This window comes from Eptesicus fuscus, chromosome 10, assembly GCF_027574615.1.
Source record: "Eptesicus fuscus isolate TK198812 chromosome 10, DD_ASM_mEF_20220401, whole genome shotgun sequence".
NCBI lineage: Eukaryota > Metazoa > Chordata > Mammalia > Chiroptera > Vespertilionidae > Eptesicus > Eptesicus fuscus.
The window spans coordinates 74,266,613-74,281,333 of NC_072482.1; the positions used below are offsets into that span (position 1 = coordinate 74,266,613).

A 14,721-nucleotide genomic window follows, 5' to 3' on the forward strand; every position below is an offset into this window, starting at 1 on the left:
CAAACATTCTTATAAATTTGAGTGCTACTAGGTGATTTCCATTTATTTGATGTGTTTTTAGCAGAAGTGTAGTGTGTAAAACCAATTATAATATTTAAAACGTGGCCTAAACAAAGTTTAAAATATGTTTCTACTTTTTTTTTTTTTTGCAAGTGTATGAATTCTGGAAGTTCTCAAGAATTAGTCTGGACTGAGAAGACCTCAAGGAGGCTGGAGGGGAGATTATCCAGACAGCCTCAAAAAGTGCTGGGAAATGCCTGAGTGAAGTTTTGGCCTCTCAATATAATCAAAATAAACTGGACAACTAATATGATATAGAAAGATTATAAATCTAAACAACATAAAAGTGGGAAGATGGTAAGGAATGAAACCTTCTAATAGGACCTATTTTTTTCCCTTGGCATTCATTTTTGTTTATGGTTATGGAGTTCAAAGTCAATTTGGAAGAAGGAAATTTCAACTGCCATATGTGTAGGGCGTTTATCCTTCCACCTCTTCAAAACATTCTTTTTCCCCCTTCTTTCTTTCACTTATTACCTTCTGGAGATTACAATGACATAAAATATCTATGCCTAAAGGTGTCTCTCAGATGCTATTCTAGAGCAAGGCTTCTCAAATGTTAGTGTGCATACAAATCCCCTGAAAATCCTATTACAATGCAAAGTCTGCCTGGGCAGATCTGGGTGGGGACTTGAGACTCTGCACTTCTATCAAGCTCCCTGGGGATGGCAAGGCTGCTGGTGGTGGACCATGCTCTCAGGACTACCACGCAGCAGAAATTTTCTGCCTCTTCCATACTACTTCTTTATTAAAGAAAATGCAGCAAAAGTCCTAATCTTTATAGATACACATACTAGGACTCTTGAAAACAATCAATACTGGCTCAAGTCAAATATGCTCAACTGGAAATTATTCACCAGAACAGCCATGTAAGAGCAAGGGCTATGACCAGGGGCATTTATGATATTGACCCACCTTTGGCTTATAAATTTTGTTTCATTCATTTCTTTTCCCTTATGGATCAACTTTACGATAAGGTTGAATATCAAATATAAGCCACTGTGATGAATAATATGTATGATGGAGTTTTAACTTCAAGACCAAATAACTATTTTTGAAAGTCTTTTCTCACCAAATGTAAAAAAAAAAACTACTAGTCCAATTTTTCCATTCCTCCTCCTTTCCAGCATGTTGTTGTACTCCTTTTGCTATTTTTCAGAATGATTGGAATACAGGCAAGGCTCTGAGTCTTTGATCTCCACCATCGGGGATACTCTCACGCAAACCTGTTCCTTCATTTGATTTATTAAAGTTCTATGTAAAGTGGTCTTTGGATGAAGTCTGGTAATCTTTCCCCCTGTACTATTCCAGGCATGAATGAATGGTGACCAGATGATTCCACAAAGCGAAGATGGAAAAAAGAATGTAGGCATTCATGATGCTTTAGCCAGCAGCCAATGGTGCTGCTGACTCAGGGGAATGTGTTGCAATGTCACCACCTCAGTGAAACACAACACAAAACACAAAAGATAAATGAAATAAACTCTGCAACAGGCGGCACTTTTTATCGGGTATCGCCTGGGATTCCTGCAGCTCTAGACACTGTGTTTGTGGGAGAGTGATGCCAGAAGCAAGAGGCATGTGAAACCAACTGGAAGACAAGGGTAATCAAGAGCATGAGGCTAGAACACTACCACATTTATATGATTAAAAATTTGTACTGTTAACTAAATAGGAACTCTTATAATAAACAGAAGCATCTGCTGGTAATTGGAAACACAGTTTGCTGTTTTTCTTTTATTTTTTCTGTCCTCCCCCCTCCTCCCTGTTGTCTTTCCTTGTTATTTCTAAGGCTAAGTGCTTTGCTACAGTTACAGACACCTATATTTCCTGTCATCCTCTGGAGCAACTAAAGAAAACAAAGATGAGAAAGCTGGAAGCTACTGGATTAAAAACTCATATAGAGCATGGTGATTACTTTAGATAATTTTAGAGCCTGTTTTCCTCTGTGATGGCAGGTGAATCAAGGATGAAAAGTAAATGTGAGGCCATTTAATAGTGTATAAACAATAAACAAGACTCTGTATAGTATGGCACAGGGATTCCCACTGAAGCCCTCCCCCCACTTTTTTTTTATATATACAGTGTTGCTAGAAGAATAATAGCACCTTCATCAAGGAAAGAAAGCCTAGCATACTAGAATATTTGACAACATTAATACATGCGTGAGATCTTCATCAAAAAAGATTTTTAAAGAGTTTCCTTTTGGTAACTATGCTTCCATCCCACATTCAAATTCTAACTAAATTTTGCTCCTTTTATTCCACAAATCATCTAAAATGATTGTATATCTTTTTATTTATAATATATGATTACTAAATGGTCCTGATCTACTTTAAAAAATATATATTTTTATTGATTTCAGAGAGGAAGGGAGAGAGAGAGAAATAGAAACATCAATGATGAGAAAGAATCATTGATCAGCTGCCTCCTGCAAGTCCCACACTGGAGATGGAGCCCACAACCTGGGCATGTGCCCTGACTGGGAATCGAACCCGTGACCTTCTGGTTCATAGGTCAACACTCAACCACTGAGCCACACTGGCTGAGCTTTTTTTTTTTTATATCTAGACCTGATTCCTACTCTGTGTCCTCTATGAATTTCCTAAATTCATTCTGCACTCTGATAAGGAGATTTCTTGCACTGTTCTCTGATGTATCTTTGCTTTTGACATTAATTTCTGTTTCCTATTTAAGTGAAGGTGAAATATATACCTACCTTTGACTTGCATATGTTCACGTATCTTGCTGCTCTTATGTGTCAACTCTAGAACCACCTATAACTATGCTTTTAATCAATGCCTTAAAAATATCCTCATCTGAGAATATATTTTCCCCCATTGATTTTTAGAGAGAGTGGAAGGGAGAAGGGGGAGGGAGGGAGAGAGAGAAAGAAAGAGAGTGAAATGTTGATGTGAGAGAGACACATCAATTGGTTGCTTTCCAGATGAGCCCAACTATGGCCAGAGATTGAACCTACAATCCAAGTATATGCCCTTGACCAGGAATTGAACCCATGACACCTTTGGTGTGTGGGCCGACACTCTAACCATTGAGCAACACGGGCCAGGGCTAATCAATGCCTTTTTAATTCTGTTATTACTTTATTCTCTGTGTTCAAATATTGAGGAGTCAACTGATTGAGCTACTATTAAAATGTGTTTTTCAAGTCTTGCATTAACTGTTAAAAAAAGTTCAGTGAAGTATTTATCTTTGAAAGTTGTAGTATTGTGAATTAGACATGCATATCTTATAATCATGTCATTTTCAAATAGTTAATCAATGAAAACTAAAGTCAAATATTAATACTAATCTAACACAAAGAGAATTATTACTATTAAAGATAGTTCAATCCCTTTGTTGGGCTTTCAGTGCTTTCAAAAATAGCTTCCACTCCCTTAGTCCTGTAACCTCACTCAAACTTACATTTAACACACAAAATTTCTATGGAAATTATGTTGTGTCCATACATGCCAGATGCACTATAACGTTTTGTGAGGTTGGCAGAATAATGGTCTCCCAAAGATGTCCACATCCCAATCCCTGGAACCTGTGAACCTGTTCGGTTACATGGCAAAGAGGAATAAGGGTGGCTGATAGAATTAATGTTGCTAATGAACTGACATTAAAGTAGGGGACTATCCTGGATTATCTGTGTGGGTCCAATGAAATCACAAGGGTCCTTAAGTGTGAAACAGAGTCAGAGTGATGAGATGAGAGAAAGACTAACTGGTCATTGAGGACCAGAGAGGAGGCCTCGAGCCAAGGAATGAGATCAGCCTCTTAAAGACAGAAAAGGCAAAAGCCAGATTCTCTTTTAGAGCCTCCAGAATGGAATGCAGACCTGTGGACACCTTGATTTTGGTCCAGTGGGACTCATTGCAGATTTCTGATCTCCGAAACTGTAAGATAATAAACATGGGTTGTTTTAAGCCGGCAAGTCTGTGGTCATTTGTTACAGCAGCATTAGGAAGCTAATCTATTATTGGTCACATTGTCCCCTTTGTTGGGAAAGTTTTCTCCATTCGTCTAATCCAGAAAAAGTACATTTTCTTCATGAGGTCTTTGTGCCCCACCTCAAATTGCCTCTTCTGTTTAAATAAAGCGGCACCTCTTATTCATTTTATTTACCTGTAAGGTAACTTTACCTGTGTCACTATTTGTCTTTGATGCTCTGGCTTATCTTCTAAGTTAAGCTTTGTAGGATAAAAATCTTAGTGATGTACCCTTTGTTTATTCACTCAACCTGCATATAGTGAGTGGTTAATAATTTATTGAGTGTCCATGCTAAATGCTTGATATTCAAAAACATTGCCCCTGTTCTCAAAATTATTTACTAATCTAGTGGGGAAACAGACAGACACATATATAACTATAAAGCACAGTGAGTTGTCGTACTATAATATAAATGTGCACACAAGTCTCAGTCAGTGTTTGTTATTAATGAAAATTACAACCAACTTTTTTCATTACTTTTTATCTATATCTTGACCATTAAGACAATGTCTAGAAATCTACTTAAAACTTTAAAAAATCATGAACTATATTATAGAGAGTTTGTACTTGGTCCGGAAAACATGGGTAGTTAATTACATTTTTGCCGATTATTTTTTATTTGTTGATAGAATTTTAAAAGTTTAGCTGTAATGATTTTTAAATATCAAGATATTCTCACCACTTTTCTCAGGTGAGCTGATGCTGTGTTCCTAGCAAATTGGTAGCTCAGGAAATGTTCTGATTCTAAGAGAGCAAAGAAAGACAAATTAACCATTTCCATTAGATTATGCCTTAGTCAAATCAGGGTGCTATATCAAAAGACACAGACTGGTGGCTTAAACAACAGAAATTCATTTCTCACAGCTCTGGAGTCTGAAAATCTGAAATCAGGGTGTCGTCGTGGTTGGGTTCTGGCGAGGATCCTGACCCTGGGCTGCCTTTCTGCCAAATCCTCACATGGTAGAGAGAGATCATCTTTTTATAAGGGCACTAATCCTGTTTATGAGGGCTCCACTCTCAAGACCCCTTTATCTCCCACAGGTTCCACCTTCCAATACCATGACGTTGGAATTAGAGAGTTTCAACATATGAATCTTGTGAGGAACCAAGCTTTCAATCCATAGCAGAATATTTTCTTAATTTCACCCATAATGAAGCATTATCCAGACAGCCCTGGATTCCCACAGACCTGAGCACGTGCACTTCCTCGAAGTGCTTATGTACCTGATACATTATCAAGCATTTTATATGAAATGTCTTATTTTATCCTTATAAGAACCCACATGAGATAGGTACTTTCCTGACCCCCCTAGGAAAGTAATTTGCTCAAGTTTCGGATGCTATCAAGCTTTAGGAGGGTGATTTGAAGAACAGTAAGCTGGTTCTATAGCACACCCTCTTAACACCATGCTATTCTAACTGTGTAGTTAGGGTGTTGTAAAAAGCTGTAGGAACTCTGCTTGATTCACAGATTGTAACTATACCTGGCCGTGTCATAAACATTTGAGTGGGGCAAGTCAAAAGAATAGAAAAAATAATAACTTCCCAACACCTATTTCTATAGCTGTTCTTCAAGCCAAATCCACTGCCACCGTGGTCACACTGTGATGACCACGATTGGACTTCAGATCTTCGCCACAGCCTTCACCTAGGAAGCGCTGAAGAAAGCCTTGCTCTCTCAGCATGACCAGAGAGAAAGAACAAGGGCATTTAAAAAAAAATTAAATAAATGCCTGGTCTCCCTTTAGTAATGGGGTGGCTTCTTCAAATCAGACCTTATACTCCTAAAATAACTCTATTCCTTATGAAAAGTGACTTGATTTACTCATACCACCACTTGTGACTGGTACCCCTATTTGGGGTAGTGATGAAAGGTTATTAAAGTAGTTTCTATGTTATTTAGACATACTTCTAGCAGCAATCTGCTATCTCTGTCCTACATTTTTGGGTCTGAAAAACCAGAGACTCTTGGTATGGAATTGGTGAATGGAGTCCACAAGATTTATTCAAGACACTGAACAGATATTTTCCTTTTGGAGCCATTTAGCAAGGCTGCTTACAATATCACAATGCCAGCGGCAACTGTGTTTTCTAAACAGCTTGGCCAGAAATGGAAAAAACACACAAAAGAGTCTTAAGTGTTTCTGAGTGTTAAGTAAATAACTTGCGTCCCTTGTTTGCATGGACAACAGTACATGTGAGAAATTCAAATCTGGCCTCCAGCTGACTTCTGTCCTGGGATAGCAGATCAGAGATGAAGCTGACAACAGCCACATTTCCGGGGGACCAGACATCTTCTCTTTCCTGCCTTGTTCCTTTCTTTGATTTTACCTCCCCAAGGTAAATTTGGTTACATAACCATTAATAGTCACAGTCCTTCGACTAGGGAAATATTACTCTACACATTTCACATCACCTTTATTTAGCACCTTCTTTTTTAAAGGTGTTGCAAAGTGACAGAAGGGCTTTGCTCTTCAGGTAAGTCCCTAAGGTAAGGAAAGTACAAACCCCAGGCAAATCGTTCTGTTTATAGAAGTTCAACTGTACTTTTGGTATTCCCCAATTCCGGTCCCCAGCGATAACTCATTAATGAATTCATTCACTGATTTGGAATAACAGTAACTACTCTAAATCTCTGCCTGACTAGAGCCAAGTAAGTCCCTTTATTCCATTTGTCCCTCTGCACATAGCAGACACACAACTGATGCCTTGTTTTATTTAGCATTTGTCTTTAAGTTCATCTTGCATGGTAATTCCATACTTCATTTTTGTAATATTAGGTTATAAGAATACAGGTACTTGTTGTTTTGGATAGCTTCCTTAGAGCACCTCCCAACGTGGTCTACATTACAATGAATGCTGAAATGACACTATTGTTTCTGTGGTAAAAACATGGAGAGAGTTCTGTGTGGGATAGCCACAGCATTTTTGAGAAACCACAGAAGGGATAGTTGGCATTGCAAAATCAAGTACTCCTTTTGACCTAAACCATATACTGATTTTCTTGAAATTATTGAAGGGTTAGAACTTTTTCCCCATTAACATGGTTGGTAAAGTCACTTTCTCCCTCAAGAGCACAAATGTGCAAATAAAAGAGATTGGTTATAGAAATCTACCTGAGGTTTCACTTTGGGATTTATTTGTTGCAACTTTCTTATCTCTCGCCTACTGGTCAAATGGGCCTTACTTATATCTATTTTCCTTAAGTTGTCATTTCCTGGGATGTGCCTCCCCCGACTTCAGAAATTATGGAGACAGAGTTTCAGAAGCAAAACAAAAAAACAAGACAACCTTTATTCCCCAGTAGAACCAGGATGTTAGAAAAATTAAACCGAGCTCTTGGGACAACTGAGAGGATTAAATGAGAGCATTCATGGAAAGTATACAGAAAAAAGGCTAGCACAGAGTAGGCATTCAATAAAAGTCAGCTATTATCATCATCTCCTTCAAATTATCTACTCTCTTTTCCATGGAGCTGCCACCAATAACCCCTTTAGCCCTGGGTGCCATTGGTAAGTGATATATTGAGGGGAAAAGATGAAAGATGTTAAAGTAAAAAATAAAATAAAGGGTATGGATTTGGTGTGGAGTGCTCAAAGAGATGTGGGAAAAAGTAGACAAAAATTGAAAAAAAAAACTAAAGTGAAAAGGAAAAAATTATGGATTTTTACTAAAAATGATCTTAAAGGCTACCCCAAGATCCTGTAGGCCCTCAACTATTGGGCCTTTTACCTCAATATTGGCCTGCTGCCAGCTCTTTTTCTCATGTTCTAACTTCTAATGGGTTTCAGATCATCTAGAAGATTCTCCAGTCCAATTCTAAAAAAAAGTTAATTTTCTTTCTAGTTTGATCTAAATAGTTAGCCATAAACATTGAATACTGCACTAGTTTATCCCTGAATCTCTGGAAACACATTGTAACATAATTATTTTTATAGGAGAATTTTTAAAAATTCAATTTTTCCTTTTCATTCCATCAAAGGGTGTAGTTACTGAATTATCATAGACTTTCTTGGTAAGGCAGTGTCACCTATAAGGCAATCCCTTAGGACACTGTAAGAAGTATGCTCCTGGCTGGTAAATACAACACTCAGGGAAACTCCTTTGCTTATTCAGGTTTAGGAACATCAATTAGGGCATTAAAGTAACATTTTGTAAGTCACATCCCCATGACCGGAAAAAAGTAAAGCAACTTCAAAAAGTCTTCTATTTTTTTTTTTTTTGCCATGGGAAGGCTCCCATAAGGAGAGAACTCAGAAGTTTCTTATGAGCGTGTGAGCTGATTGTGGTATTGAGAGACTGTAGAAGGTGAGAGAATGGCTTTCTTCTCCACCATCAAGGGATCAGGATGGTGAAGGAAAGGTGCTCTGTTCAAGGGGTTAGTGTGGGGTGTGACTGGGGGACAACTTCAGAGCTTTGGTTGTCTATGTCCTGCATCAAGGGTTTAGGCACAATGATTCTAAGCACTGGCTTTCCTTTAGGATTCTCTAAGTACATACAGGGAGGATTCCAGGTTGGGGCTGAAAAATGTCTGAGCTTGTCAGACCTTGCAAGATCTTGCTCATCCTGGTGTCTTCTGCATTGAGAGATGAGCCTGGACCAACAGTGATGTTACTACCATTGCTTAGAGCAGATTATTCATCAGGTGCAGGGGATACCTGTTCAACGTATGAATGACCATGTACTGCGAAGCGGCCTCATAGGCATGTGAAAGCAGATGCATAATTAGGAAAAAAAGCAGGAGTCTCATAGTGGCCTGATGGAAACAGCCAGAATGAACTCTACTAGCAAATAGTTAGTTTGATAAAAAGGTTTCATAGTCCCTTGGCAGAGGGGTGAAATGAATGAGTGAGCTGATTTTTTTTTGATACCATCCTGTTTCTCCTTTTTCCCCTCTTTCTGGTTTCCATCTCTGATAACTTAGTTATTAGTTTCCATCTCTGAAACTTAAAAGAAATCGTGCCTTGTAGTTTCTCCCACCCTCTCAGCCAGTGCTTCCTCATGGGGCAAGTAAATCTGATCCCAGAAGGTCAGTCACTCCCACCCACCCAAGGCCTTAGGCCAACTCTGGGGGAAGGGTCACCATTTTGTATGCAGCCCCCACCACATTGCTGGGTCAGGGCAGGCTGGTCACCCATTGTGATACCTGAAGAGCGGTGGCTTCCACCTTCTGCACAGCAGGTATCACTGCACATGGTCAGGGCAATGGGACAAAAGGGATCACTCTGGCTCTTCAGGTGCCAAGATGAGGAAAATCAACATCAGGGCCCAAAGGATGGAACTGCTGGGGACAAAAGGTTACTACACATTAACAACCGGTCTTTGCAGAAACAATGAGCAGATGCTCAAGAATGAGAGATGAGATCTCTTGACTCTAGACGACAAATCTTTTTCAGGTAGACTCAGAGACACAGGATTTCATTCTCCTCGTACTTGTCAATAGCCAAAGCAGGACAATGAATTTAGCAACACTGAGCAACATTTATTAAGCACCTTCTGTGAGCCAGGCACTGGTCTAGGCACAAAGCAAAGCTTTGAACAGTCAGACTTTACATTCCAGTGAGGAGAGCCAGAAATAAGCACATAAATACACCAACAGGAAAACACTCAGCAGTTCTAAAGGCTATAATAAACAAAAATAAATAATTAATTATAAAATTGTGGTTTAGGGCTATTTTGATGATATGGTCAGGAGTCTCTTGAATTAAACAAGGTACAAACTGAAAATTAATAACAAGGAGAAGCCAGCCAGGCAGAGATTTAGGGGAGAGGATTTTGGGCGGAAGGAACAAATGAGGGAAAGGCCCTAAAGCAAGAACTAGCTTGATATGCCTGAGAAATAACGAAGACCAGAGTGATGGATTTGGTGAGCAAGGAGGGTGGCATGAGATGAGATTCTGGCAGACAATGCTGGGCTCCTGTGTAGATTAGAGATGGTTTTGGATGCCTTCCAGTGTGATGATAAGCCAGTAGAAGGTTTCCAGAAGAGTGACATGATCTAAAGTAGTTTTTATAAAATCACACTGGTATCTCTGCAGGGAAGGGATTGTATAGGAGCAAGAGGAGAAGCAGAAATTAGCTAGCAGGCTAATAAAATTCAAGAAAAGAATGATGACTTGGCTAGGGCAGTAGCAGTGAGATTGAAGGAAAAATAAACAGTTTTAGAAAATATTTAGAGGTAGGATTTCTAGAACATACTCATGAATTGGCATGTGAAAAAAAGAGAGAAGCTGAGTTCTAGTGTCTCAATGATAGTATATTTAGATGTGGGGCTAATCAAGCATTCATTTGGATATTGGAAGTTTGGGATGCCTTTGTGATATCCAAGTAGTTGTCAAGTAGGTAGTCTGAATATAGTGTATAGGGGAAAAGTCAGTATTTAGATATCAGCTTGGGAATTATTGACATATAGAGGCATATAAACAAAAGAAAACAAACACTGTGTCCAGTTCAGTTCAATAGACATTGTGTCCAGTTCAGTTCAATTGCATGCATTTCAAATCAATACTTAGGGAACTAAATATAGTAAGAGCTAATATGAATAAAGAAATCAGAAAGATAAAACCCCAGAGGGAGAGGCAGACCAAAATACTATTGTCCAGAGGCAATGGTAAAGTGAAAATAGGTACAAATGTAAAAAACAAACAAAACTATATAATAGAATAAGTAATTATGCCTGGAATGGTCAGGGATGGGAGAGACAAAGGGTGATATGAAAAACAGTCATTTGATAGAAACAGTTTTCTTGTGAGTCCCTTGTTTTTAATATGGATGTCTACTTATTTAGAGACAAGAAAGTAGATGGGACTAGTTGCAGAAGTTTTATATGTACAAAGAAGAATTCCATTTTTAATGGCTCTTTGATTTTGAGGAAGGCAATAATCACTCTTGCACATAACATTCTCCTTAGATTGAGTTTGATCAGTAGTTTCCTGCCTCAGAGAAATAGTAAGATGAGTCAAGAACCATAGCTATTTTTCAACATGTTTAAAGGCTATATTACATTATCATAGATATTTCAATATATTAAGTGGCTTAACATATACACATGTAAATATGTAAGCAAAAATATATGCATAAAAGGCAAGTAGGAAGCAGAAATAAAATATGTAGCTTTGATAAGATTATGCAGACTGCCAAAAATGTCAAATTCTTATGTTTAACTTTAGTTATATCAACTTAGTGAAGTAAAACTGTTAGCGTCTTATTGAGCACAAGTTCTAATTGATTGTAGTTAATAAAGAAGGAAAGAAATAACAAAATAATTATTGCAGTTTCAAAGAAAATTATTTCACACCATGGAGTACATGGGGGAAAATGATAAAAGGCATATTTAGTGATGCACATTTTGTGCATCTTTGGCTGGATGAATAATAGGGTCCGTGTCAGCTCTAATAGGTATGCTTCTATAAGTTGTTGGTGTTTCCTTCTTTTTTAGCTATACTGGCTTCTCATCTTTTTTATCATTTATTCTCACTTGTAAAATTTTAAAAATGCATTTTCTGAAAATTAATTTCTTATGAAATTCATCATATGAGACAATGAAATTCTTGCAAGTCACCCTGTAATTTACTTGAATTTCATTGGCTACATAGTCCATTCCAGAACTAATGTTATTCATCTTACTTGGTTGAATTATTTATTCCTATAGAATCATTTATTACCATCAAAGGTAGGTCAGTTTTAGGAACAATATTTTGTCTTTCTGCAGTATTTACTTTCAGGATTTAAATCCTCTTAGTAATATGCATATTAACTCCATGAAGTGGATACAAATAAGCAGAGACTACATTTTTACAAAAATAGAGGCTAAGCTGGGTGGGTGGCCATGAGATATTTGTGGGCCAAAACAAGGGGGTGGGTAGGGGGTACAGATATATACTACTGATGTGAGTGATGCTGGGCCACAAAAACCAGTTAATACATAGGCTAAGTCTACATTTAGTGACTGAAGCAGAGTCACAAAAATTTTTATAGTAAGGATTTGTTCTTGAGATATACTCTTTAAGGTATGCAAATAAATATCAAGAAATATCAGAACTGTGTTGGACTTCTTTAAATTAATTTAAGATTTTGCATTGTTTCCTTTTAAATTACTTATGGTGGGAAGGTGCCATGTTCTTTTCATTGCTTAGAGTGTTCAAAGTCTTTCGTTTGACTTTAAATAGCAAGCTGGTCTAGGTATATGCCAAGTGCTGGCTCCCTTTTTCTTGACTGGTTGGGTTTATTATTGTTTGTGGTGCTGAAGAGTTGATTGTTTTTAATCAGTTTGGCCATAATGTTCATGTGCTAAGTCCACTATATGATATTTCTGTGTCTGTCCAAGACTATGTAGGAGGACCGAAAGTCTTCAAGTGAAGAATATAGTGACAGAATGATCATGTGTTGATCTAATTTACATAGAGCTTCCATGAAATCGGGATGTATAATAGAAGTCTGAGACTCAATTGGAAATGTGTTGGAGTAATGCTCTAAAGAAAGTAATAGGTTCTTCCTGAAAGCGGCTCCTATTCACTTGACCCAGAAAACCCCACAAAATCATGCAAATCAAGAGGTTCAAATCTTCGTGTTCACTTTAAGAACACTTGTGAAACTTTCCAGGCCATCAAGGGCATGCATATTTGAAGGATGTCACTTGACAGAATGTGTGCCATTCCATTGTCACAATGGAGGAGTTGGTAGGGTGCCAAGGCCTAACAGTGGGGCTGGATAAAGGGTCAGTGGCCCCAAAAGAGTGCTGAAGTTTTGCTGCACGTGCTTAAAAATGCAGAGAGTAATGCCAAGCTTAAGGGTTTAGATGTAGATTCTCTTATTATTTAGCACTTCAGGTGAACAAAGCTCCCAAGACGTGGTGCAGAACTTACAGAGCTCACGGGTGGACTAACCCACACGTGAGCTCTCTCTGCCATTTTGAGAGGATTCTTCCTGAAAAACAGCAAATTGTTCCTAAACTGGAAGAGGAGGTTGCACAGAAGAAAAAGATATCCCAGAAGAAACTTAAGAAACAAAAACTAATGGCCCAGGAGTAAATTCAGCACAAAATAAATACCAATAAAAATAAAATAAAAGTAAAGAAAGAGATAGGTGAAAGGAAAACCAGTTCATTTCTCAGGTGTGGTTTGTCTGGACATTTATGGACTTCCCAAGGACTCTGGGGTGGAGGTGGGGCTCTTCAGTAATCTGCAATATTGGGCTGAATATATTGTCCTGCCAATCACACTGAAATCTGATTTTGGGAATCAAATGATTTGTCCCAAGATACATGAAAAGCTACAGATAAAAGTCAGATGACAACTATGCCTTTTAAAGTCCTAAGTTACTATTTAATACTGTTGAAATTTTCCCTGCCTACTTTATCCACTGCCATTATAGTCCCTAATTTCCCAGGACTATGAAATTAATGTTGCAAAGGTATGATGAAATATAACATTTAGTCAAAAAATGCTTAAGGTAGGAATATTTAGGAGTTTGTGTGTTTCCAGAAAATGTGTTCATTTTCCTCCTGACCATACTTATGTTAAAATTTCAGTGGTAAATTAAAAGTTGCCAACTTCTTCTTAAACCATGCAAGAAACCATTTCCCATACTAGCCAGCAATGTAGGAATACAGCCTGATGTAAGACTTGCCTTTGATCCAACTTTGATGACCCAATTCAAAAATTTATGTATGGTGGAAGAAAGTCCAGCAAAGCCAAAGATTAAAGTTTATGTGCTTAAGATTTTAGTGTTATTGATGAATAAATTAATTTTGTCATAACTCGTTAGCTAATACTATCACCAGAGGTGTGTATATTTAAGCTATTTTTGTGGGTTTTATTTTTTTATTTTTAGGCTGGTCAAGTGAAGCAGTGGGAGTGGAGAAGGAACAAAGAAATCTGTAACTGGCTGTGATCAATTAGTTGTAAGACACCACTGCACTTGGACCAGCCAAGCTATTTTTGTTTTTCAATGATACTTCCTATGTAAATTCCTGAATTTAAAGATGTAATGTTTATATAAAATGTTTTTTATATGAAATGTGAAATATATAGCTGTTTTAACAATTTAATTTAAATGACTTTATGATGAATATCAATTATACTTCAAGGGATATTTGGGTATTTTCAGGTTATTTGCTCCTATGTTAAATGGCTCCAAGCTACTATGGTTTTTAAAAGTTTTGAGTCAGCACTGGGCTGGTTTTCAGAAGTCGTTTTTATTGTTTTCAAGGCAATTGTATATAACCAAGCTGGTTAAGTGTCCTTGAAGTGCTTTATTCTTGTAAATAGGTAGGCTTAGAGTTAGCAACTGGGAATTTCTCTTAGAATGTTCAGATAAGAAATGCCAGCCACTTTGTCTTTTATTTTCAGAGGTCCTTTCCGCTTACTTCTGGTTCCCCTGCTCTGTTCCAGGTGACTGAATTCCCCCAAGGCTCGTCTGCCCAATGCTTTGGTTGGTGTGGCGTGAGCAGTGGTGAGACCAGGAACTCTGGAGCAGAACTCAGCTGAAATTCTGGCTGTCATCCTCTTGCTGTGTGACATTGTGCCAGTGACTTTACCTTCCAATCCTTAGTTTCATCAACTAGAAAATGAGAATGGAAAGTAAACACTCTCCAGAGTTATAGTGAGGATAAAATGAGGTGTGTGTGGTATGATAATAGCTAATATTTATAGAGCATTTATTATG

General features: G+C 37.8%; 1 pseudogene; it reads left to right on the plus strand.

The window, feature by feature from the left end:
• The first annotated feature begins 8,583 nt into the window (after positions 1–8,583).
• LOC129150643 (60S ribosomal protein L17-like) lies at positions 8,584–13,085 on the plus strand (annotated as a pseudogene).
• The last annotated feature ends 1,636 nt before the right edge of the window (positions 13,086–14,721 follow it).